Source organism: Suncus etruscus, chromosome 7 (assembly GCF_024139225.1).
Source record: "Suncus etruscus isolate mSunEtr1 chromosome 7, mSunEtr1.pri.cur, whole genome shotgun sequence".
Classification (NCBI taxonomy): Eukaryota; Metazoa; Chordata; class Mammalia; order Eulipotyphla; family Soricidae; genus Suncus; species Suncus etruscus.
The window spans coordinates 130,962,545-130,988,326 of record NC_064854.1 but is presented as its reverse complement, the minus strand read 5'-3'; positions in this window follow the sequence as shown (position 1 = coordinate 130,988,326).

The window sequence follows — 25,782 nt, the reverse complement described above, 5'->3', positions numbered from 1 at the left end:
CAAAGCAGGCAGTCCTGTGGTTGGCTGCAGCCTCAGGGCTTGGGAGGAGAGTGTGAGGGAGGTGATAGGGATGTGCAAAGCAGATTCTGCCACAAGGAGCTCCGAGGAAAGGGGACGGAGAAGCTACACAACACACTTGAGGAAGGAGGGAACTGAAAAAGTGCTCTAAGGGCTGAGCAGGGGTTGATTAGGGAGTTTTGGAAGATTAGAAGGGAAACAAAAAGGCAAAAACCGAAGCATCTGCAGTGAGATTTCTTTTTTTTTTTTTTTGGGTGGGGGGCCACACCCGGCGGTGCTCAGGGGTTACTCCTGGCTGTCTGCTCAGAAATAGCTCCTGGCAGGGGCCGGGAAGGTGGCGCTGGAGGTAAGGTGTCTGCCTTGCAAGCGCTAGCATAGGACAGACCGTGGTTCGATCCCCTGGCGTCCCGTATGGTCCCCCCAAGCCAGGGGCGATTTCTGAGCGCATAGCCAGGAGTAACCCCTGAGCGTCAAACGGGTTTGGCCCAAAAAAAAACAAAAAACAAAAAACAAACAAACAAAAAAAAACAGAAATAGCTCCTGGCAGGCACTGGGGACCATATGGGACGCCAGGATTCGAACCAACCACCTTTGGTCCTGGATCGGCTGCCTTGCAAGGCAAACGCCGCTGTGCTATCTCTCCGGCCCGCAGTGAGATTTCTTGATAGATTGAGTCCTTTATTGCTAACTCCAGTCTGCAGGCTCCTTCCCTGCAGGTTCTGCTGTGTGGGGTCTGACCCATAGCTTTGTCTCAACTGTTTTTCCTCCCTGAAATTTCATCCCCCACCCCCAGGTCCTCCCAAACCCTATTTTCTTCTCTAGGCTAGTTATGGTCTGCATGGGAGACTTATAGATACCCAACACTTTCTTACCTTACCTTTGGGATCACTTCCTGTTACATTCCCAAAGCCCAAATCTGTCCTGCTCTTCAAGGGCTATCTGCAAGGTTCTATTTCCTTCCATTTCTCCAGAAATTTGCTTCTGCTCCTGACTTTGTTGTTCAAATATTTAATACATGGAAGGACTTTGTTTCTTTGTTTTGGAGTCATAGCCAGCAGTGCTTGGAGCTATTCCTGACTGTGCCCAAGAGTGACCCCTGGTGGTGCTCAGGGGACCATAGGCAAAGCCAGGGATTTGTATAGGGGTTGACAGCATAAGCAAAAACAAGTGCCTGCCAACTGTACTATCTCTCTAGTCCAGGAAACTATGTGAACTGATCCTCTGGGAGCTATTTTCAGTTCTTTTATGTGCAAGTGTCCCCAGTGATGCTTGGATTCTAGGGGCTATTCAATGTCAATGGACCAATCAATGGTGAAGGGCTCATTGCTTGGTGCCTGACCAAACAAATGCAGCGCTGCTTGGGTCACTTTGTAGTGTTTGGGGATCACCAGGGCTATCCCCCCCCAACAAAGTTCAGAGGACTGTGTGGTACTGAAATTGTATTTAAAACCTTGCGTGTGCTAGGTACATGCTTCCCCATTTTGGCTATATTCCCATTCTTTTTGTTGTTGTTGTTGTTGTTGTTATTTTGTTTTTGGCCACACCCGGTGATGTTCAGGGGTTACTCCTGGCTATGCACTCAGAAATCGCTCCTGCTTGGGGAACTATATGGGATGCTAGGCTAGAACGCTCAAGGCAGACACGTTATGCCCTGAGCTATCACTCCAGCCCATCATTTCCCCATTTTTTCCTTTTTTTTTTCTTTCTTTTTTAATTTTTTTTATTTATTTTTTTTTTTTTTTGGTTTTTGGGTCACACCTGGCGGTGCTCAGGGGTTACTCCTGTCTCTGCACTGATCCTGGCAGATTTGGGGGACCATATGGGATGCCGGAAATTGAACTGGGCTCCGTCGTGTGTTGGCCATGTGCAAGGCAAATGCCCTACCGCTGTGCTCTCGCTCCAGTCCCATATCCCCATTCTTATTTTAATTTTTTTCTCCAATCAAGTTTTTGTTTGTTTTGTTTTGTTTTGATTTTGTTTTTTTTGGCCACACCCAGCAAACACTGCTGTGCTATCTCTCCGGCCCCTACAATCATGTTTATTTGTTTTTTTTTTGTTTTGTTTTTTGTTGTTGTTGTTGTTTTTGGGCCACACCCGGCAGTGCTCAGGGGTTACTCCTGGCTGTCTGCTCAGAAATCGCCCCTTGGGCCCGGAGAGATAGCACAGCGGTGTTTGCCTTGCAAGCAGCCGATCCAGGACCAAAGGTGGTTGGTTCGAATCCCGGTGTCCCATATGGTCCCCCGTGCCTGCCAGGAGCTGTTTCTGAGCAGACAGCCAGAAATAACCCCTGAGCACTGCCAGGTGTGGCCCAAAAACCAAAAAAAAAAAAAAAAAAAAAAAAAAGAAATTGCCCCTGGCAGGCACGGGGGACCATATGGGACACCGGGATTCGAACCAACCACCTTTGGTCCTGGATCAGCTGCTTGCAAGGCAAATGCCGCTGTGCTATCTCTCTGGCCCCTCCAATCAAGTTTTTTAATGCAGTATTATAGCTCTCTGCTTACATGCCCATGTCCAGAGTGTCAACATCCATCCCCTTCAGTCTTCCTGAGTTCCTTCTCATTGTCCCGCGGCAGCCTCAGACCTCAGTCTATCTATCTGCCAGCTTTCAATTTGTTTTCACCGGCCACTGTGTTTTTATTTCTTGCTTTGTTTCTTTATACCCCACAGAGGCACAAGATGATCTATTATGTCTTTCTCACTCACTTCACTTAGCCTATCTTCCAGAAATGCACCATTTCGTCATGCCTCACAACGGGACAGTATTCCATCAAGACCACAATTTCTTTACCTACTCAGCTGTTGTTGGGCACTTGAATTATTTTCAGGACGTGGCTATTGTAAATAGTGCTCAATGAACATAGGTTTGCACATATCTTTATCTGAGTCCAGATAAGTCCACTCCTGCTTTGGATCATTGGGGTAGATCTTAGGAGTGAGATTGCTAGGTCAGACTTTTTTTTTTTTTTTTTTTTTGGGTTTTTGGGCCACACCCGGCGGTGCTCAGGGGTTATTCCTGGCTGTCTGCTCAGAAAGAGTTCCTGGCAGGCACTGGGGACCATATGGGACACCAGGATTCGAACCAACCACCTTGGGTCCTGGATTGGCTGCTTGCAAGGCAAACGCCGCTGTGCTATCTCTCCGGGCCCGCTAGGTCAGACATTTTAATGCAATCTATTTAAAATTTTTTTGAAGTTCAATACTGTTTCTCATCAAGGCTGCACTAGATGAGATTCTTATTCTTGAGGGGTGAGGGTTGGGCCAGGTTTCAGGACCCTCTCCTCATGACTCGTGGTGGGGATTGGGACCAGACCTGACTTCTAGGAGCCTCTGCCCTGATTCCCACGGAGCCTGGGTGCCCAGAGGAGAAAGCACCTCGCTCCCTCTTGCATGACACAGACGCTCAAGCACTCCAGAGCCACTGCGAGGACAGGACAGGACGCTGAGTCATCGGGCTCTGAGGAGGAAACCACGCTGAGCACAGCCCGGGGAGGGTTCAGTAAGGGGGGAGTGGGGCGAAAGGAATTTCAGTCATTTTTCCCCAAAAAGGGAAAAAAGTTCTTTGCATTGGCGCTACCTCCAGCAATCCTCAGCCCAGTGGTGAAGGTCTGTCTGTCTGTCTGTCGGCTCAATGCCAGGTCAGCCACGGGTTTGCCTGGTGCTTGGGACAGTTCAGGCACCTTCCATGTGCTAGGCATGTGTTTTTATCAGGGCCTTCCATGTGCTAGGTGTGTGTTTTACAGCCTCAATCATCGGCTAGGTCCCCCACAGCCCACTTTCTCCACTCTATTTTAATGACAGCGGGGCCAGGAAATAGCTGGAAGGGCTGGAGAACATGCCAGGCATGTCAGAACTCTGGCTTCACTCCCTGGCACCACATGATGTCCTGGCACCACTGGGAGTGGCTCCAACACTGAGCTGGGAGCAGCCCAGAGCACCCATGGGTCTGGCAAAAAAAAAAAAAAAAGAGGCACTATTATCCCCTTTACATTTTTTGTTTTTGTTTTGTTTTGGGGCCACACCCGGCAGTGCACAGGGTTTACACCAGGCTCTGTGCTCAGAAATTACTCCTGGCAGTGCATTTGAAGATCAAAGCCATGCAGTCGCATGCAAGACAAGTGCCTCACAAGCCGTATTATTGCTCTGGCCTGGATGGAATTCTTTTTTTTTTTTTTTTTTTTTTTTTTTTTGTGGTTTTTGGGTCACACCCGGCAGTGCTCAGGGGTTATTCCTGGCTCCAGGCTCAGAAATTGCTCCTGGCAGGCACGAGGGACCATATGGGGCGCCGGGATTCGAACCAATGACCTCCTGCATGAAAGGCAAATGCCTTACCTCCATGCTATCTCTCCGGCCTGGATGGAATTCTTACCGGTAACTCAGAGCTCCTTTCTATCACACCCCCTCCAGCACTTACTGCTTCTAGGTTTTTCAGCCATAGAATATTATCAGCAACGTGAATTGTCCTGGATTTAGTAGGATTTGGATGGCTCCTTGTGAGATTTTGGAAGTAATTTTTTGTCTTTGGAAAATGATATGGAATTTTTGATGACAAGTTTTGAACTTGTATAGTTTTGTTTTGTTTTTTTTTTTTTTTTTTGGTTTTTTTTTTTTTTTTTTTTTTTGGTTTTTGGGTCACCCCGGCAGTGCTCAGGGGTTACTCCTAGCTCTACACTCAGAAATCGCTCCTGGCAGGCTCAGGGGACCATATGGGACGCCGAAATTCGAACCACTGACCTCTGCATGAGAGGCAAATGCCTTACCTTTGTGCTATATCTCCGGCCCCTTGTATAGTTCTTTTATGTAGGATGAACCTTCTTTCTTTTTTGGAGGGAGCCACCTGAGGTACTTACGGGTTATTCCTGGCTCTGTACTCAGGAATTGCTCCCAGCAGGGTGCTGGGGACCCATATGAGATGCAAGGGAATTGAACTCAGCTTGCCCACATGCAAGGCATGCATCCTGCTCCCTGGACCAGCCAGCCCACTAGGATGATTTTAATGGCATTAATTTTCCCAATCCATTCTCTGTGTTGTCTTTATTTCTTTAAATAGAGACTTACAGTTTTCACTAAACAAGTATTTCCCCTCCTTTATTAAATTAATTCCTATACTCTTGATCCTGAATAGGACATTTTTTAAAATAAAATAAATTATTTCATTGAATCACTATGAGATAGTTACAGACATGTTTATGACTGAATTTCAGTCACACAATGTCCAACTTCCATCACTTCACTAGTCCACATTTGCCATGAATGTCCTTGTTTCTATGCCCCCCCCCACCCCGTGCCCTCTTCCCTGCCTGCCTCTATGACTAAAATTCTCTCTCTCTCTCAGACACTGTGTTTTGCAATATGGTTACTGAAGGGATATTATGCATATCCCTTTACCTCCTCTCAACACTCAGTTCTTGTCCAGAGTAATCATTTCCAATTATTGTCATAATGGTCCCTTCTCTGCCCTAACCCACTCCCCAGCTTTTCTTTTTGGGGGTGGGTCACACCCGGCAGCGCTCAGGGGTTCCTCCTGGCTCTACGCTCAGAAATCGCTCCTGGCAGGCTCGGGGGACCATATGGGATGCCAGAATTCAAACCACCGTCCTTCTGTATACAAGGCAAATGCCTTACCTCCGACCCCTTCCCAGCTATTTGTGACAAGTCTTATATCACGAACTGGTCCTCCTAGAATGGGACTGATATAGTTTTTTTAATTTGTTTTCTTCTATATCATTATTTACATATGAGAGTGCAACAAATTTAAATGCATTGATTTTGTAGCCTGCTACATCCCGTGGGTTACAGTCATCTATAAAGGGTGATCGTTTTTTTGTTTGTTTGGTTATTTTTTTTATTGTTTATTTATTTATTTATTTTTTGGTTTTTGGGCCACACCCAGCGATGCTCAGGGTTTACTCCTGGCTGTCTGCTCAGAAATAGCTCCTGGCAGGCACAGGGGACCATATGGGACACCGGGATTCAAACCAACCACCTTTGGTCCTGGATCGGCTGCTTGCAAGGCAAACACCGCTGTGCTATCTCTCCGGGTCCAAAGGGTGATAGTTTGATTTATCAATCTGAATATTTTTTTTTACAGTTGCTTTCCAATCTGAATATTTTTTAATTTCTTTTTTGCCTAATTGCTATAGCTAAAATGTCATATATTTGCATCAATTTGGCTTTTTTGGGGCCTCCTGGTCTGTGCTCAGGAATCACTCCTGAACTTTGGATACCATATTTGGTGCCAGAAATTTAACCTGGGTTGGCTGCATGCAACTTAAAAGTCTTACTAGCTGTGTTATCTCTGCAACCCCACTTGGTATAATTTTTACCTTTCAATTTTATGGAGGCTTGTTTTATGTGACAGCAGGTGGTCTGTTCTGGAGAATGTTCCATGTGCACTGAAGAAAATGTATTCAACTTTTGGGGTATGGATAGCTTTAGTCATATCTATTAAGCCCAGCTCTTTTATTTCTTCCTTTAAAGCCACTGTTTCCTTATTGAGAAGTAAGGCAGTTACCTTGAATGTGGATGGATATCTGGGACCCAATTCAAATCCTTGTCACCATCTTTGGTTTGCCAACCAGGGGTCACTCACCATTAGGGGTCAGCCTTAAACACAGCCAATGGAACAGTCCCTAAACACCGCAGGAAGTAACCCCAAAACAAAGAAATATCTTACTAGTATTATGTTCCTGTCCATAAGTTCTATCAGGACTAGTATTAGTTGCTTTATATTTTTTGATGCCCTTTGTTTGGTGTATATACTTTTTTTTTTTTTTTTGGTTTTTCGGGCCACACCCATTTGATGCTCAGGGATTACTCCTAGCTAAGCACTCAGAAGTTGCCCCTGGCTTGGGGGACCATGTGGGACGCCGGGGGATCGAACTGTGGTCCTTCCTTGGCTATCGCTTGCAGGGCAGACACCTTACCTCTAGCACTACCTCACCAGCCCCTGAAATTTTTATCTTTTTTATTTTTTTGGTTTTTCGGACCACACCGTTTGGTGTATATACATTAATGAATATTGTCTTCTTGATATATAGCTCTTGACTGCATAATGTAGATTTTTATCTCTCATTGCCATTTTGAGTTTTAAGTCTTGGTTTTTATTTTTGTTTTTTGAGGCAGAGTTGGGTAATACCTGGGAAAGTTCAGGGGCCACTCTCAGTTCTGTGCCTTAGAGGAAAGACCACGAGGTGCCAGAAATTGAACTCAAGCCTCCTGCGGGCAAAGCATTTGCCAACCCCATTTAATGTATTTCCCTGGTTTCTGGGCCATTTTGCCCGATATGTATGGTTGGTTGTCTCTGCCAACTATCTGCCTGTACGATTGCTTCTAGCCTTTTACATTGAGCCTGTTTTGATGGTGACAGCTCACGTAATACTACTGTTAAGGAGCGGGCTGGCTTTGTCATGATCCATCCAACCACTTAATCCTTCCGGTTGGTAGATCAAAACATTGATGTTACATGTGTTTATTGAGATGTAGAAATTTACTGCTATTTTTCTATGGATTCCGATGTTTATGTAGTTGGTCTTTGTTTCTCTGACTGCTTTTTTTTGGGGGGGGTCACACCCGGCAGCGCTCAGGGATTTCTCCTGGCTCTATGTTCAGAAATCGCTCCTGGCAGGCTCAGGGGACCATATGGGAATGCCGGGATTCGAACCACTGTCCTTCTGCATGCAAGGCAAATGTCCTGCTTCCATGTTATCTCTCCGGCTGCTTTTTATTTACCCTCTGTGAAGTGTTAGGCTCCCTTTGCTCCTTTTGTGCTGTCTCTATGTTTGCCTTGAGAATACAATGCAATCTACTCAGACAGTCTTATAGGACTGCCCTAGAGGTAATTGTTTTGCTTTGTTCTTACTGCCTTTAGGATTCTGTCACTATCTTTGGCTTTTGCCACTTTCATTACAAATGGTCTTGGTTTTATGTTTGGATTTATTTTGTTTGGAACTCACTTGAGTTTCTTGGAGTGGATGACTCAATCCTCATTTTGGGAGAAGCTTTTTTTTTTTTTTTATATTATCCCACTAAAGAGTCTTCCCAAGTCTCTCTTTCCTCTTCAGGAAAGCAATCCCATAGGATCCCTGATGCTTTCATTTTTCTTCTCTTTCCCTTTTGTTCTTCTGGAAGTTATGCGTCATGTCCTCGAGCAGGGTTATTTTATTTTTTGCTGTTTTTTTGGTGCTCAGGGTTTACTTCTGGTACTGCACTCAGAAATCACCCCTAATGGTGCTTGGGAGGACCATATGGATACCAGGGGTTTGAACCTGGGTCAGCCAGATGCAAGGCAAACACTTGAACAGCTGTACTATCTTTCTGGCTCCAAGAACAGTGATTTGCTTCTCAACTTCTGACATCCTGCTACTTAGTTATTCATTGTGTTTTTCTGTTTTGTTTTATTTTGGGCTACACCCAGTAACTCGGGCCTTACTCCTGGCTCTGTGCTCAGGGATCACTCCTGGTGGAACACAGGGGACTGGATGGGATTCTGGGAATTGAAACTCAGTTGGTCACATGCAAGGCAAGCTCTTAACCTACTGTATTATAGTTCCAACCTCTCTTATGTTTTCTAAGTCATCTATTATGATTTTTAGTTTGGTGTTTTCTTTTTTTGTTTGTTTTTGGGTCATCTCAGCAGCCCTCAGGGGCCACTCCTGGTCTATGCTCAGAAATCACTCCTGGCAGGCTCGGGGACCATATGGGATGCCAGGATTTGAACCATCGTCCTCTGCATGCAAGACAAATGCCTTACCTCCATGCTATTTCTCAAGCCCCATGTTTGGTGAATTCTTCTTTCTTTCTTTCTTTTTTTTTTTTTTTTTTGGTTTTTGGGCCACACCCAGTGGTGCTCAGGGGTTACTCCTGGCTGTCTGCTCAGAAATAGCTCCTGGCAGGCACGGGGGACCATATGGGACACCAGGATTTGAACCAACCACCTTTGGTCCTGGATGGGCTGCTTGCAAGGCAAACGCCTTGCTGTGCTATCTCTTCGGGCCCGGGCGGTGAATTCTTATTAATTTTTTTTCTCATACTTTCTCTTTGCCTGTTGGAGATCTCCACTATTGTTTTCCACATTTCTGTGAACAACCATCCTATGGTTACTTTGAACACAGCAGGGAGATTAGAGAGTCTATTTGTGTATTTGCGATTTCCCTAGGCTTTTTTGATTTTGTGTATTGGAACCGGGGAATTCCTCTTTATTGTGTCTGTCTAGTGTAATCTGAGTGGCAGTGGTGCAGGTCTAGCTTGATGCAAGCCTGGACAGCTTGATGGACAAGCTTGATGCAAGCAAATGGCCTTTCTAAGCCTGCCCTCTGCCCCTCAATGCTGAGAATTTGCTCTCTCAGGTTTCCCGGATCAGCTGGAATCCTGAAGTCAAATTGCTCGATGGTGCCATCTGGTGCTCACACTTGCCTAGTACCTGAGCACGGCTAGGGTCTCTCAGTGGACTGGGCCCAATTGCATCTAGGAGCTGGAGAGTGTCTCCATCGTCCAGCATTTCCAAGTGGACCCAGTATCCAGGAGGGTAATCATGTTGGCTCACTTCCAGCTCTTTGGCTGCTACCAGACAACCTGGAAACCCAGAGCTCAATGTCCTAGAATCTTATCAGGTCTGTCTAGGTGCCATTCCACAGTGCAACGTACACAATTGCCAGATGTGAAAGGATGGAGGAAGATTCTGGCTTTCTGCACCGTAAAGCCATCACTGAAATTGGTGATCAGGACTGAGAGCCATTGCCAGTAGCATCTGACCTGCAGGTGCTTGATGGTGCCTGGGGGTTACCAAAGTTCCATCTGGTAGAGCTCAGAGGACCATGTGATGCTAGGGGTGTGTCTTACTCAACTCAGGCACATGATCTCCACTTTGAGTTACACTCCTGGCTTCACTTTTATTTAAATAGAGGCTGCACATGGCAGTCTTGGTTGTACTGGGACTTGAACCCAGGGCATTACACATTCTAGGCCTGTGCTGTACCACTCAAGCCACATTGTCTGCCTTCAGGAAACTTTTATTTTATTTTACTTTATTTATATTTATTTATTTATTTATTTATTTATTTATTTATTTTGGTCACACCGGCAGTGCTCAGGGGTTACTCCTGGCTCTGTGCTCAGAAATCGCCCCTGGCAGGCACAGGAGACCATATGGGATGCCAGGATTTGAACTACCGTCCTTCTGCATGCAAGGCAAATGCCCTACCTCTATGCTATCTCTGACTCCAGGAAACCTTTATTTTTGAGGAGGGGAATACCTGGTGGTACTCAGGGGTTACTCCTGGTTCTGTGCTCAGAAATCGCTCCTGGCAGGCTTGAGGGACCAAATGGGATGCTGGGAATCGAACCAATGTTCATCTGGGTTTGGCCGCCTGCAAGGCAAACACCCTACCACTGTGCTATCTCTCTGGCCCCAACAAAAGTAATTTTCAAAAACCCTACCACTAAAGGCAGTCTCTAGTAGTTTAGGAGATCCTGAGAAAATAAGGATGACAAAATCATCTTTTCAGAGAGCTAACCCATCTAAAGAACTTCTTTTGTGATGCAGGTCTGTTATCCCAAAAGTTAGTAAAATCAAATTTTGGGGTGATTCTGGCAAACTTATTTAGTAAAATTCTGTCCTAAATTAACATAGTCTTTTTACATAACTACTTTATTTAAGCACCAAGGTTATAAAATTGTCCATAACTGAGTTACAGTCATAGAATGTACCCCATCCTTCACCAGTGCATGTTTCCTGCCACTAATGTCCCCAGTTTCCCTCCCACCACCACCTCTCTGCCTATCTCTGGGGCAGAAATTTTGCTTCTCACCTTTCCTTTTGACACTGTCTTGTACTATTATTAATAAAGAGGTACCATGCATGTCACTTTATCCCCTTTCAGCATTCAGTTTTTTATTTTGTTTTGTTTTTTTTTTGTTTTTGGGTCACACCCGGCAGTGCTCAGGGGTTATTACTGGCTTTACACTCAGAAATAGCTCTTGGCAGGCTCAGGGCACCATATGGGATGCCGGGATTTAAACCATCGTTCTTCTGCGTGAAAGGCAAACGCTCTACTTCCATGATATCTCTCCAGCCCCAGAATTCAGTTATTGTCCAGAATGTGTTCCATTATTGTTATCAAAAAAATAATTTTTTCTTTTTCTTTTTTTGATTCTTGGGTCACATCTGGCAGCGCTCAGGGGTTACTCCTGGCTCTGCACTCAGAAATTGCTCCTGGCAAGCTTGGAGGACCATATGGGATTGAACCTGGGTCTGTCCCAGGTTGGCAACATACAAGGCAAATGTTCTACGGCTGTGCTTTTACTCCAGCCCCAGTTTTTTCTTTTTAAAATAGAAACAAAAAAAGTAAGAAATTATTTCTTGGTAAAACAAAAAGTTATCTGAAGTCAGAGTACACCTGGTAAGTGGGATTTCCAGCCTCCGTATGGTTCCCTGAGTACTATCCCGAGTACAGAGCCAGGAGAAACTCCTGAGCATTGCTGGGTGTGTATCCTGTCCCCCCAAAAGTTGACAAGCCTATTCGCTTAGGACACCTGACTAGCTCCATATAGGGACCGTGTCCGAGTTCACAGCTCTACTCTAAACTGGGGGGGTGGGGGGCTGCTCCCTAGGGAGACAGGAGGCTCAGAGCAATCAGCTTGACTCGGTGGGCTCCTTGAGTGATGATGACCTGGAAGCCTTGTTTAATTAGGAATTCCTTCTCATAAACACAGTAACTTCTGCCTAAACAGTGGTTATCAGGAGTATGGGCTTGATCCTTTGTCTATTGGATTCTTTTTTTTTTTTTTTTTTTTTTTTGGTTTTTGGGTCACACCCGGCAGCGCTCAGGGGTTCCTCCTGGCTGTATGCTCAGAAATCGCTCCTGGCAGGCTCGGGGGACCATATGGCATTCTGGGATTCGAAACACCGACCTTCTGCATGAAAGGCAAATGCCTTACCTTCATGCTATCTCTCCCATCCATCTATTGGATTCTTTTCTTTTTTTCCACACCCAGTGGTGCTCGGGGGTTACTTCTGACTCTGCACTCAGAAATCGCTCCTGGCAGGCTTGGGGGGTCAGGGGGGGGAAGCATATGTAATTCCGGGGTTGAACTCAGATCCATCCCGGGTGGATGGCAAACACCCTATTTTGTGCTACTGCTTTTGCCCCTGTCTATTGAATTTTGAAGGAGTTTCAAAGGTGGTATTCATATATTTAAAAGGCATAGCAGAAAGTAAAATTAAAAGTATGATTTTCTGTGTTATTTCGCCTATACTTTGTTCATTGTAGAGCTTGTGTAGGAAAAGTATCATTTTACAAAGTGCTTAGTAGTCGGGCTGGAGCGATAGCACAATGGGTACACATTTGCCTTGCACAAGGCCAACCTGAGTTGGACCCCCAGCATCTCATATGATTCCCCGAGCCTGCTAGGATTTCTGAGCAGAGAGCCAGGAGTATTCCCTGAGTGTCACCAGGTATCTCCCCCAAACAAACAAATAAACCCCCCCAAAAGTGCTGAATGAGGGGCCGGGCGGTGGCGCTGGAGGTAAGGTGCCCGCCTTACCTGCGCTAGCCTAGGAGACGGACCGCGATTCGATCCCCCGGCGTCCCATATGGTCCCCCAAGCCAGGAGCGACTTCTGAGCGCATAGCCAGGAGTAACCCCTGAGCGTTACCGGGTGTGGCCCAAAAACCAAAAAAAAAAAAAAAAAAAAAAAAAAAGTGCTGAATGAGAACAGACACTGTAACTTCAAATACAATGCACAGAAGATAATACAGAAAATATCTACGTACTCATTATCACAAATGGTTCAGCTGCTAAAATTCTGTTAAAGGTTCCCTTAAAAAAAAAAAAAAAAAAGACTGGGGACCCGGAGAGATAGCACAGCGGCGTTTGCCTAGCAAGCAGCCGATCCAGGACCAAAGGTGGTTGGCTCGAATCCCGGTGTCCCATATGGTCCCCCGTGCCTGCCACGAGCTGTTTCTGAGCAGACAGCCAGGCGTAATCCCTGAGCACCACCGGGTATGACCAAAAACCAATATATATATATATATATATATATATATATATATATATATATATATATGTATATATATATATTTCTTTTTTTTTTATGGGACTGGAGAGATAGCATGGACGTAGAGCGTTTGCCTTTCACGCAGAAGGCCATTGGTTCAAATCCCGGCATCCCATATGGTCCCCCGACCCTTCCAGGAGCAATTTCTGAGTGCAGAGCCAGGAGTAACTCTGAGTGACACAGGTGTAACCCAAAATCCAAAACCAAAACCAAACGAAACAAAGATACTTTACAGTGGGGCAATAGCATAGCATGGAAGGCATTTGATTTGCATGCAGCTGACCAGAGTCTGATCCCTATCATCCCATATGGTCCCTAAACCTGCCAGGAGTGCCACCAGGTTTGAGCCATTAACAACAAAAAATTTTCAGCAGAGTCAGAATTAAAGCCCAGATATTACTCTCAAATTAGATGACCTCTTATTGGATGATTTACTGATGTGACAATAAGCATATTCTCTCATCACCATAATTTATGAGAAAGGATTCAGGAGAAAAATGGATGCTGAGTATACAGAAATCGTGGGAGTCATTTGCTCCAAGGGCTAGAGCAAATATTTTGCATACAGGAGGCTTATATTTGATCCCTTGTACCCCTAAACACTGCCAGGGTGAACCCTCAGACCTGAGCTGGGAGTAACCTCTGAGCACTGCTAGGAATGTGGGGGGTCACCCTCTTCAGTTGTGAGGTACAGATTCTGTTTATAGTGCTCATCAGGATTCACTCTCCTAAAGTTGGCTAATAGACCTTTTTGTGCTTACCAGGGCTGTATTTCTTTGTTGTAGTGTTCCTGCTATTGTGTGGAAAACAACTAGAAGAAAACAAAAAGAGGCTGAGGTTCAAATGGGTCAAGACACTTGTCCTGCATGTGGGTGACCCTAATTCAGTGCTCAACACTGTGTGGTCCCCTAAGTACCACTTGGAGAAATCTTGAGCAGAGCCAGGAGTAGCCACCAAGCTGTACTGAGTGTTGACCAAAATTTATGGGGGAGGGGGAGAGGGAAGGAGAATCTCATGTGTAAAGGAAAAGACAGTTTTGTGGTTACTGACATCGATAGAATACTTGGGAAAAAGTTGTAGCCAGTTCCAGGAGCATGCAGTGACTAATGTTGCCTTACTTAATATTTCTTATCATGCACCCAAGACATATTAACTTATACGTCCTCTACTTGCATTAGATGTTAGTGAAACGTGATATATAAGCATGTGCTAATATCTACCCTTACACCATCGGGGAAGAGACAGTCTGAAGGGTTAGAACATTAACTCTGCATGTAGGAGGTCTGGCACTACGTAGTATCCCCAGCACCACTGGGATCAGTTCTTCAGTAACAAGGCAGAAGCAGACCCAGAAACCTGTGGGTTGGCCCTCTCCAAAAATACCCGACACCAGAACTCTGTCTCCCATGAAAGCACAAATGTTCATGGCTTGGCTGCGTATTACCTCTTCAACACATTTCTCTACTATTATCTATACCAAACTTATTTGGCTTACCATCACTTTTCTGAAAAATATTACTCAGTAATGAGCCTGGGAAATAGCTTAAAGGGCTGAAGTCCTGGGTTGAATCCCCAGGGATGGCACAATAATGACCCAAGCACGAAGTTGGGAGTAGCACTTGGGCACAGCTGGTTGTGCCCGTCCTAAAATATTAATAAAAGATTTTAGATGAACAAAACCACCTCCGTGGATAAAGTACTTAAATACAAAGCTACTCCAATTTTTTTGTTTTGTTTTTGTTTTTGTTTTTGTTTTTGGGACACACCTGGCGATGCTCAGGGATTACTCCTGGCTGTCTGCTCAGAAATACCTCCTGACAGGCACGGGGGACCATATGGGACACCGGGATTCAAACCACCTTTGGTTCTGGATCGGCTGCTTGCAAAGCAAACGCCGCTGTGCTATCTCTCCGGGCCCGCTACTCCATTTTTTAAGGTGACATGATTGAATACTCATGAATTTTAAAAAAAATATTACTTCAGGGCTAGAGAGATAGTACAAAAGGTAAGAAAATGGTCTTGCACATGGCCAACTCTGGTTAGAATTCCCGGCATTACTTATGGTCCCCTGAGTACCAGCAGAAGTGATTTGTGAACCAGAGCCAGGCATAAACCCAAAATCGAAAAAGAAAACAGTCAACTTTTGGGGCTAGAAATATAGTACAGCAGGTAGAGTGCTTGTCTTGCAAGCTGCCAACCTGAGTTTGATCTATAGTATCACATATGATAGTCCAATTCCCTCCCCTAGCCCCGCCCGGAGTGATTCCTGAATGCATTCAGTACTATGATCTGATTCTATTAGTCATAGAAATGCAACTAAAGTAATGAATACTTTCTCTAGTCAGACTCTCTCATATTTGAAGGAACAAAATATAACTTCATAGGTAAGTAACATCTCATAAACTTCATGCACTCAAACCATCTTTAGAAGAAAAGACAAATTCCACAAATATGCCAAACTCCTGCAGAAATATGGCACAAAACTTCATGACAATAAACTCTCTCAATGTCAGTGAGTTAAATGTACTAATTAAGAGACACAGAATGGTGCAAAATGGGCTAGAAAATTGAACCCAATATTGTTGAAATACAAATGGCTAAAAGGCACATGAAAAAATGCTCCACATCACTAATCATCAGGGAGATGCAAATCAAAACAACTATGAGGTACCACCTCACACCACAGAGATTGGCGCACATCACAAAGAATGAGAACAAGCAGTGCTGGTGGGGATGCGGAGAGAAAGGAACTCTTATCCACTGCTGGTGGGAATGCTGTCTAGTCCAACCTTTATGGAAAGCGATTTGAAGATTCCTCCAAAAGCTGGAAGTTGAGCTCCCATACGATCCAGCTATACCATTCCTAGGGATATACCCTAGGAACACAAAAATCCCTTCTTCACACCTATATTCATTGCAGCGCTGTTTACCATAGCCAGACTCTGGAAACTGCCTAGATGTCCCTCAATAGATGAATGGCTAAAGAAACTGTGGTACATATATACAATGGAATATTATGCTGCCGTCAGAAGAGATGAAGTCATGAAATGTTCCTATACATGGATGTATATGAAATCTATTATGCTGAGTGAAATAAGTCAGAGGGAGAGAGATAAACACAGAATGGTCTCCCTCATCTATGGGTTTTGAGAAAAATGAAAAACCTTTGTGTAATGATTCTCAGAGACAAAATAGAGGCGGACTGGAGAGTCCAGCTCCTGACATGAAGCTCACCACAGGGACCGTTTAGTGCAGTCACAGAAATAATTACACTGAGAACTATCATAACAAAATGTGACTGAATGAGGAAAGCAGAAAGCTTGTCTAGAGTACATGCGGGGATGGGTGGGGAGGGGGGAGGTCTGGGACACTGGTGATGGCAATGTTGCAGTTAGAGAAATGAATGAATGAGGGAAGTAGAAAGCCTTTCTAGAGTACAGGCCGGTGTGGGCTGTGGAGGAGAGACACTTGGGACACTGATGATGGGAATGTTGCACTGGTGATGTTTTTTTTTTATATATAATAATAAAAAAATGGCGAAAGCAAAGATCCAACAAGATACATGATACATAGAATCATACTTAAAGAGATCATGCATGATACTAGCAAGAGACAATGAAAAAAAATTGTTGCCTGCAACAAGCATTCGAAGAGTCAGAGCAAACACACACTCTAAGTCAAAGGTTGGAAGACAATTCTTCAAGCAAATAACTCCTTCATAAAGGCCATACTAGTATCAAATGACAGATTTCAGGCTGATAAAATTATCAGAGACACTAATAGTAATTTCTTAATGATCAGGGGATCAAGGGGTATGTACACAGGAAGAAATCACATCCTAAATACATATGCACCTAATGAGGGATTAGAAAAATGCTTAAAATAAAAGACAACACAATAGTAGTTGGACCCTCAACACCAATGTATCACTTCTTGATAGATAAACTAAACTAAGGTTCAGTAAGGAAATACTTGCTTTGAAGGAATAGATGAAATAGTATATATGGCCTTTTAACTTCAAGAGCCAAATACATACTCTTTCCCAATGAATCTGGGATATTCCTCAAGATATACTAAGATATATATCTTTTTTTTTTTTTTTTTTTTGGTTTTTGGGCCACACCCTGTGACGCTCAGGAGTTACTCCTGGCTATGCGCTCAGAAGTTGCTCCTGGCTTCTTGGGGGACCATATGGGACGCCGGGGGATCGAACCGCGGTCTGTCCTAGGCTAGCGCAGGCAAGGCAGGCACCTTACCTCCAGCGCCACCGCCCGGCCCCAAGATATATATCTTAATATATAATCTTATATATTTTAACACACACACACACACACACACACACACACACACACACACACACACACACACACACATATATATATATATGCTGGGATACAAAACATACTTCAATAAAGTCAAGAGAATAGAAATGGTATCAGCATTCTTCTCAGATCATAATGCCCTGAAAATAGAAGCTAATCAGAAACAACAACAATGAAGTAATTTAACACCTGGAAATTAAACATTACTGAACAACAACCAGGTCAGAGTGGAAATCAAAGGGAAACCAAGATTCCTGGAAACAAATGAGAATCAGGACATGATCTACTAGAAATTGTGGGACATATTAAAAGTGAGCCAGAGTGGTGGCACAAGCAGTCGGGTGTGTGCCTTGCACGCACTAACCTAAAATGTATTGAGGTTCGATCCTCTGGCGTCCATATGGTCCCCCAAGCCAGGGGCAATTTCTGAGCACATAGCCAGGAGTAACCCTTCAGCATCACAGGGTGTGCCCCCCCCCCCAAAAAAAAAGTGGTATTGAGAGGAAAGTTCACAGGTATGTAAGTATTCATCAAGAAGAAAGGACCCACATAAATAACTTGAATGCATAACTTTAGCAACTGGAAAATGACCAGCAAAAGGACCATCAACCAGAAGGAGAAAATAATAAAATTTAGAACAGAAATTAATGACTGGAATAAAAAGAAAACCTCAAAAGTTCAATGAAACTAAGAGCTGGTTCTTTGAAACTATAAACGAGATCAATAAGCTACAAGCCAGACTCACAAAGAAAAAGAGAAAACCTTAATAAATTGAATCAGAAATGAAAAGGGGAGAACATCACAACAGAGAGCACAGAAATTCAAAGAACCATCAAAGTCTATTTTGAGAATCTCTATGCCATAAAATAGGAAAACCTAGAAGAAATGGATAAATTTGGGGGCTTCTATAACTTCTCAAGGCTGAACAAAGAAGATATGGAACACCTGAATAGAACTATCACGTTTGAAGACATAGAAATGTTAATCTAAAGTCTACCCAGGCTCAGATGGATTCACTAGTGACTTTTTTCAAATGTTTCAAGACCTTCTAACAGTCCTTTTCAGACTTTGAGGAAACTGAAGAAACAGACACACACCCAGTTTCTGTGAAGCAAAGATCACCCTAATACTGAAAGCAGAAACACCATAGAAAGAGAAAAAGAGAATTACAGGTTAATATCCCTGTTATTAGGAATATCAGGGAACACAGATGCAAGGATCCTCAATAAAATACTAGCAAATGGAATCCAATAACTTATCAAAGTATACACCTTAATCAAGTGGGATACATCCTGGGATGCAAGGATGGCTTAACATATGCAAGTCAACGAATGCAATACACCACCATATCAATAAACAAAAGAGAAAAAATATTACGATCATATCAATAGATGCAGAGAAAGCATTTAACAAGATCCAGTATACCCATTCATATTAAAAACTCTCAACAAAATGGGAACTAAAAACACTTTTGTCAATGCAGTCCATGCCATTTATCCCAAGCCACAGCAAGCATTATAATCAATGGGAAAAACTCTAAGATCAGGCACAAGACAGGGTTTCCCATTCTTGCCACTTCTATTTAATATAACAGTAGTTAGGCAGACAAAGATCATGGATATCCAGACAGGAAAAGACGTGAAGCTCTCACTATTTATGGATAACATGATACTGTATTCAGAAAATCCTAAAGACTTGGGGCCAGCGAGGTGGCGCTAGAGGTAAGGTGTCTGCCTTGCAAGCGCTAGCCAAGGAAGGACTGCGGTTCCATCCCCCAGCGTCCCATATGGTCCCCCCAAGCCAGGGACAATTTCGGAGCACTTAGCTAGGAGTAACCCTTGAGCATCAAACGGGTGTGGCCGGGCCCAGAGAGATAACACAGCAGCGTTTGCCTTGCAAGCAGCCGATCATGGACCTAAGGTGGTTGGTTTGAATCCCGGTGTCCCATATGGTCCCCCGTGCCTGCCAGGAGTAACCCCTGAGCAACGCCGGGTGTGGCCCAAAAACCAAAAAAAAAAAAAACAAAAAACAAAAAACAAAACGAGTGTGGCCGAAAAACCAAAAAAAAAAAAAAAAAAAAGGCAAAAGAAAATTCTAAAGACTTTACAATAAAGCTCCTAGAAGTAATAGATTGGTAAAATTACAGTCTACAAAATTAATAAGCAAAAGTCCATGACCTTTCTAAACACAAAAAATGAAAAAGAAGCGATCTTAAGGGGCTGGAGCAGTGATGCACGCAGAGGGCACCTGCCTTGCACGTACTAGGATGAATTGCAATTTGATCCCCCAGCATCCCATATGGCCCCCCAGGCCAGGAGCCATTTCTGAGTGCATAGCCAGGAGTAAACCCTGAGTGTCACAGGGTGTGGCCCAAAATCCAAAAAGAAAAAAAGAGATCTTAAAAATCCCATTCACAACTGTACCTCAGAAAATTAAGTATCAAAAACACTACTTTCAAGAAATAAAAGAGAGCATAAGAAAATGGAAATATTCCCTGCTCATAGATTGGGAGGATTAATATAATCAAAATGGTAATACTCCCCCAAATACTGTACAGATTCAGTGCAGTTCTCTAGAAAGATATCCATGCCGTTTTTTTTGTTTTTTTTTTAAATAAACAGATCAAACACTTCTGAAATTCATATGGAACAACAGGACCTCCCATCCCAAATAGTTAAAAGCTTTCCTTGGGAAAAAAAAGATGAAGCATCACTTTCCCCAACTTCAAGCTGTACTACCAAGTAGTAATACTTAAAACAGCATCAAACTAAAACAAAAAACTGACCCTCAGATCAATGGTATAGGTTTTAATATCCTGAGATCAGTATTTGAAGAGCAAAATCCCATGACCTTGTAAAGGAGCAGAAAATATGAAGTAGAGCAAGGGCAGCCTCTTCAATAAGTGGTATTGGGGTGGAGGGGGGAGAACTTGAACCTCTTTTTAATGCCATACACAAAAGTCAAAGCAAAATGGATTAAAGACTTTGATATCAGACCTAAATCCATAAGGCCAATAAGGAAAACATAGGAACTCTCCATGACATTGAAGCTAAAGGCAGCTCCACTGGAAGCAAAGATAAATAGGACTACATTAAATTAAGAGGCTTCTGCACCTCAAAGGAAATGAGGACCAGGATACAAAGATAGCCCATAGGTTGGGAGAAATAATTTACCCAGCAATCATTTGATAAATTGTCAATATAAAAATATTAAAGATAAATTGTTAATAACAAAGGTAGAACTTTCAAGAAAAAGCATCCAACCTCATCAAAAATTGGGGAGAAGTCAAAAAGAAACTTCCTCAAATAAGATGTACAAATGGTCAAAACGCACATGAGCAGCCAGAGATATAGCATAGCGGCACTTGCCTTGCAAGTAGCCGATCCAGGACCTAAGGTGATTGGTTCGAATCCTGGTGTCCCATAAGGTCCCCGTGCCTGCCAGGAGCTATTTCTGAGAAGATAGCCAGGAGTAACCCCTGAACACTGCCGGGTGTGGCAAAAAAAAAAAAAAAAGGCACAGGCCAAAAAAAAAAAAGAGGTACATGAAAATATGCTTTGCATCAAAAATCACCAGGAAGATGCAAATCAAAATAAGACTTAAAAAATAAAAATAATAAGATTGTTATGATCTTGTTATTTGATAACAATATTGTTCTTTTTGATGTCACACCATGTATCAAACAGAACAAGATCAAAAAGTGCTGGTATGGTGTGGGGAGAAAGAACCTCTCACTCACTGATAGTGAGAACATTCACTAGTCCAGCCTTTTTGGAGAACAATAAAAACACTTCTTAAAATATCTAGGAATTAAGTTTCCATTAGAAGCAACTACACTTCTTAGAATATGCCCCAAGGACTCAAAAGAGAAAACAGTGAAGACATTTGCACTTCTAAGTTTCTTGAAGATCTATCTAGAATATCCAGATTTGGAAACAACCTGTGTCCAAGCACAGACTAATGGATAAACTATGGTACATATACACAATGAATATTTTTTCGTTTTGGATTTTGGGCCACATCCAGCGGCACTAGATGTTACTCAGGGGTTACTCCTGCCTCTGCACTCAAAATTGCTCCTGGTAGGCTTGGGGGACCATATGGAGTGCCAGGGATTGAAATTGGGCCTGTCCAGAGTCAGCAGCATGCAAGGCAAATGCCCTATTGCTATGTCATCACTCCAGCCCCCACAATGGAATACTATTTGACCATAAGATAAAGTCATGCAATTTGCTGCAACATGGAGGGACATGGGAGCATCATGCTGAATGAAGTTGGTCAGAGGGAGACTGATACAGAATGAACTCTTTCGGATGTGGGATGTAAAGAGACCATGGTGGAAGAATGAATACCCAAAGGCAATGGAAACAAAACCTTAAGAACTGGTCATCAGTAGGAAAGATGTCACATAAGGGAGTGGGAGACAGAACAGGGCGGGGGCAACAACTATGGCAGCGGAAAGCCTTCAACCAGGAGGAGGAGCAGCTGAAAGGTGGTCAAGTTTATGAAACCCTATCAGCAATGGTACCGTAAACCACAATGCAAAAACTTAAAAAACAGTGCCTCTACAAATGGAGATGGAATGGAGTAGGGGGCTGGGGGGTGTCCCTTCCCCCAATGCCCTCAACCAAGCTTCCTTTTGAGATGTTTATCCCACCTGGATGGTCAGACCCACCCACACCTGGAATGGGGGGGTGATTTTGAATAAAGAATAAGAGTCTGCCTGGAGAGGGGGAGAGATGGGATAAGTAGCACAGAGGAAGCAGTAAGGGAGCAGCAAGAGCAGAGCAAGGGACAGCAGAAAGTTTAGCAAAAAGCCATGTGATGAAAAGCATATGGCGAACAGGGCCTTGGAATAAAAGTGTGACTACAATGACATTTTAGCTGTTTGTGAATTATTTCTCTGCCTTTATCCTGTGTCTTCAGACCTGCTAGCCGAAGGGCCTAGAGGTTCTGTGCTGTGCCATGGGAGACCTCACCCAACACGTGGCCTCTAAACTTTACATTTTATAACGTTAATCTATAGAGGCAGGTCTGATAGGGAATAAGTGGAGGGCAGTGAGCACCGGTGAAGGGATTGGTGTTGAGATCTAATCATGCACAACTATATAATTTTATATATTTATATAATTTTATATAACTATATAATTTTACAATGACATTAAAACATTTTGATAAAAAAATTCAACATGCTAAGAATATAGCTCCATGTTAGAGCACAAATCTCACATGAATGGACTTTTGTTGTTGTTTTGGGTCACACCCGGCATCACTCAGGGGTTACTCCTGGCAGGAAAATTGCTCCTGGCAGGCTCGGGGGATCATATGGGATGCCATGATTCGAACCACTGACCTTCTGCATGCAAGGCAAACACCTTACCTCCATGCTATCTCTCCGGCCCCACATGCAGGGACTTTTGTGTGCGTAAGATCTCTCTCAAAACCCATTAATTTTGAGTCCATGCAGTGTATGGAAATGGGGATTGGGGTGATGGGGAGGTTAACTAAGCAAGGGCTCGCATCTCAGCAAGTTTTCAATGCAGATCAGGATGATATGACTATACAAAGATTTGATGAACAGGGAATCAATGTGAGAAGAAACAAGGGGAGTCTGCTACTGCTGGTGTCTGTTCTGAAGGAGGGTTCTCAGTCTAGCAAGAAAAGGAAAGGAATGCTGTGAATTTTAATGGTACAAGAAGTTAGAACATACAGAATATAAAAAATTCGGGATTGAAAAATATTCTCTGGGCCTGGAGAGATAGCACAGCGGCGTTTGCCTTGCAAGCAGCCGATCCAGGACCAAAGGTGGTTGGTCCGAATCCCAGTGTCCCATAGGGTCCCCCGTGCCTGCCAGGAGCTATTTCTGAGCAGACAGCCAGGAGGAACCCTTGAGCAACACCGGGTGTGGCCCAAAAACCAAAAAAAAAAAAAAAGAAAAAGAAAAAAAGAAAAAAATTCTCTGAGACTAGGGATGTGCATGTCAAATTTGAGTTTCATGTTTCAGTGCATATCAAATTTGAGGCCCTCTATATGATGCAGACACCTCAAAAAAAGTAAACACAAAACACAAAACTAGAAATATTTTTTTTTGGGGGGGCACATCTGGCACTACTCGAGTTATTCCTGGTTCTGAACTCCGGAAGTCACTCGGGGTGAACTCAGGAGGTTAAAGGGGACGTTATCGATTGAACCCAGGTCAGTTTTATGCAAGGCAAGAACTTACCTGTTACACGATCTCTCTGGCCCCCAGACTCCAAAACTTGAGGCTGAATGAATCTCTGCCCAATGACATACGATCATCGAAATGCACTTGAACCAATTCAAGAGGTTCGTGGAAGAGAGGAAATGAGAAGCATCTGTGAACAGTGGGAGTCTAACTCGTAAACGTTCCTTATACCTTCCTATTTGCCAGCATATTTTTGTTTTTGTTTCCAAAAGTAATTTTAATAGGCTTTATCTCAGTGTGCTGGTGGAAAAATACATTATCATGTGTTGTTATATCCTGGCTGAGATCAAGTTTACTTTCTGGAAAAGGAAACGATCAGTTGCTTAATCTACTACATGACTAACACTAGAAATGCATATAACAAGGTCTGGTGAAGCTTTCTTTCATGTACAAGGGGTTTGGGATCCATCCGGTAGATTTGTTTGAGTCATTTTGGTTAAGATAATGTCCATGGCTGAAAGAGCTCAATGGGCTAAATGTATACAGCACCTTCTGGTCCCCAGAGCTCTGCCAGGAGCACGCCTTTGAGTTGAGTCAGCAGTAGTTGAGTCTCTAGTAAGTGCGTCCTCTAAATAAAAATGTAAAAAAAGAAAAAAGAAAAAAAGAGTCTGCTAGTTATCCATTACTCTCAAGGCACAGTTGTTTTTAACAGGTCAGCACCTTGAATTTCCTTTTTAATCATAATTCCTCTTCTATTATTTCAGCTCTTCATGCTCTGCAAAGATAGGCTGGAGAAAACTAATAGTGTTCCTCAGCTACCTGTAAGGAAAACTCACTTTTGGTACCACACACCTTAGGTTTGGATGATTGAAGGTGAGAGGAAATACGCTGCTCTTTGAGTTTTGTAGACTCGCGTGTCTACCTCAAGTGCGCTGCTTTTTCTTTGTTGGCTTCCTGCCCTGTATTTCCCTGTGTAACAGGTAGTCTACTTAGTAAGACAGGGACTGCACAATTGAAGGAACTGTCACGGTGACTCATATCAGGCACTCGTTACGTGTTTGCCTAATTAAGGGATTAAAACCACTGAAGCCTGGAGACACACCGTGGAGGGACACAATGTTTTTTGGCTTTCAACTTTATAACTACTATTTTGTCTGAGTTAAACATACCATGGTTTAAATTTTTTCCAGAATTTTCTCTGATAAACAAAGTGAGAATAAACTAAGGTAAGATATCTTCCAGCATTTGGATCTATGAATATAAGCACAAAGTATAAAATGAAGAGATTGATTTTATTTTTGGCAGGACTAGGGATGAAATCTAGGCATTCATCTATCAATCATCTACCTACCTGTCTGTCTGTCTGTCTGTCTGTCTACTTGCCTCTAAGTCATTTGCTCTGTTGCACAAAAATTTTATGTGTAGTTGTTTTCATAATATATTTCTAGGAGTATATATTTTTGGTAGCACAGTTTAACATATTTGATTTGTATGCAGTATTTTTCTCTTGACAGATTTTCATCCTTTCAGTAGTATGTATCATCGCTGAAAACAAGAAAGTCAATGGGGAGGCAAGGGATGCTGTTCAGTGGTAGAAAATAAGTCTCTGAAGCATGAAGCCCTAGTTTGATTCCTAGTATGGCTTAAAAAAAAAAAAGTCCAAGGTGGGGGCTGGTTAGTGATTAAAGTGAGAGGTCAATTAGGCAAGACTATTTTATTATCTTGGTTTTTTTTTTTTTTTTTTGGTTTTTGGGCCACACCCGGCAGTGCTCAGGGGTCACTCCTGGCTGTCTGCTCAGAAATAGCTCCTGGCAGGCACGGGGACCATATGGGACACTGGGATTCGAACCAACCACCTTTGGTCCTGGATTGGCTGCTTGCAAGGCAAATGCCGCTGTGCTATCACTCCGGGACCTTGTTTTGTTTTTGGGTCACACCTGGCAGTGCTCAGGGATTCCTCCTGGCTCCAGGCTCAGAAATCGCTCCTGGCATGCTCAGGGGACTATATGGGATGCCGGGATTTGAACCAATGACCTTCTGCATGAAAGGCAAACGCCTTACCTCCATGCTATCTCTCCGATCCCTACTATGATTGGTTTTTAATGAACTTGATTCCAGCACCATCCCAAGCCCTGTATACTCTTAGACATAACAATAAAATAAAACCATTTTTGTTTGTTTTGGGAGCACACCCAGCTATACCCCGGCCTACCTAACAAT